This window comes from Triticum dicoccoides, chromosome 4B, assembly GCF_002162155.2.
Source record: "Triticum dicoccoides isolate Atlit2015 ecotype Zavitan chromosome 4B, WEW_v2.0, whole genome shotgun sequence".
NCBI classification, from domain to species: domain Eukaryota; kingdom Viridiplantae; phylum Streptophyta; class Magnoliopsida; order Poales; family Poaceae; genus Triticum; species Triticum dicoccoides.
In genome coordinates, this window is record NC_041387.1 from 335,427,886 (window position 1) to 335,429,798 (window position 1,913).

The following is a 1,913-nucleotide window of genomic DNA, read 5'->3' on the forward strand; positions in this document are numbered from 1 at the left end:
CTCGCCGCCGCCCGGGACCACCTCGCCGGCTCTGACGTCGCCCTTCACGGCTCCGCCATCTCGCGCTCCCCTCTCCCTCTCCCTCGACGGATCTACTCGCGCCCGAGGACGCCGTCCGCATCACCGGCGCATGCCACCGTCGAGCCCTCCCCGAGCACGCTGTTGCACGCCTACAGGGCCCGGTGAGCGCGCCCTCGATCCCCGCTTTCCCCCGTCTCTATCTCGTTCCTCGCACCACGCCCGTCCGCCACCATCGCCCTTTCTCGCCACGCCCGTCGCTGCGTGTCCGCGGCCACCCGGCTGCGCCACGCTCGTCGTGCTCGCCGCTCCACACCACCTTCTTGCGCCCAAGGCCACCGTGGCCGTGCTCCGCCCGCGCCACTTGCCCCGAACCGCGGCTCCTACCGCATGCTGGCCCAGGGTCACGACTGTGCCTCGCCCACACCCCGTGCAGCCAGCGCCCGCCCGCTGCTTCCCGGCCCCACCGTGGCCTTGCCTCTGCCGCGACCCGCGCCTTCACCGCTCGCGGCCACGGCCGGTGCCTCGCCACGACCGCCCAGCTCTGCCATGGCCTTCGCCTTACCCCTCCCTGTCCGGCCGCTCCCTGCGCCACGCTCCTCGCCGGCGTTTGCCACTGGCCTTGCCTCGCTTCCCCCCTCGCTCGGGCGACGCCCGAGACCCGGCGCCCGCTAGCGCCTGTAAACCGCATCGCCCCTCTGGGCCACTGCCAACGGGGCCCAGCCCCAGAACGTTTCAAAAAGAAAGATTAAAAGAAAATAATAAAAATATTAATTAATCAATTAATTAATTAATTAAATTAATTAACTTAACTAATTCTGATTAGATTAACCTAATTAACAATTAAACTAGTTAATCTGTTTTAGTTAATCAGTCAATGACAGTGGGGCCCACCCCCTAATTAATACTAATTAGGTTAATTAATATGTCTAATTAAAATGTGTCACTGACCAGTGGGACCCACTGGTCAGGTTGACCAGTCAACTCTGTTGACTGCTGACATCAGCATGACATCATGCTGATGTCATAAAACCAATTTTTGAATTAAATTAAATAATTAATTAAATTCCAGGAATTAATAAAATCTTTAGAAAATCATATCTTTTAATCCGTAACTCGGATTAAAATATCTTCAACATGAAAGTTGCTCAGAACGACGAGACGAATCCGGATACGCAGTCTGTTCGTCCGCCACGCACCCCTAACATATCAAACTCGCAACTTTCCCCCTCCGGCTCCTCTGCCCGAAAACACGAAACACCGGGGATATTTTCCCGGATGTTTCCCCCTTCACTGGTATCGCCTATCCCTACGTTAGGTCACCCCTAGCACAATGTATTGCTGCGTCTTGCTTTGTGTTACATTTGATTGCTCTGTTATTTATTGTGTTCGCCCTCCGTTACTCCTTTCCGGTAGACTCCGAGACCGATGCTGATGCCCCTGTGGTCGACTACGTCACCGACGACCCCTCCTTGTCTGAGCAACTAGGCAAGCCCCCCCTTTGATCACCAGATATCGCCTACTCTTCTCTATACTGCTTGCATTAGAGTAGTGAAGCATGTTACTGCTTTCAGTTAATCCTATACTGCTGCATAGCCTGTCCTTGCTACTACTGTTGTTAACTTTACCTGCTATCCTACTGCTTAGTATAGGATGCTAGAGTTCCATCAGTGGCCCTACACTCTTGTCCGTCTGCCATGCTATACTACTGGGCTGTGATCACTTCGGGAGGTGATCACGGGTATATACTATATACTTTACACTATTACATTACCTGTGGTACTGTTCGGAGATGGGGGCTGAAAGGACAGGTGGCTCCATCCCGGTAGAGGTGGGCCTGGGTTCCCGACGGCCCCCAACTGTTACCTTGTGGCGGAGCGACAGGGCAGGTTGAG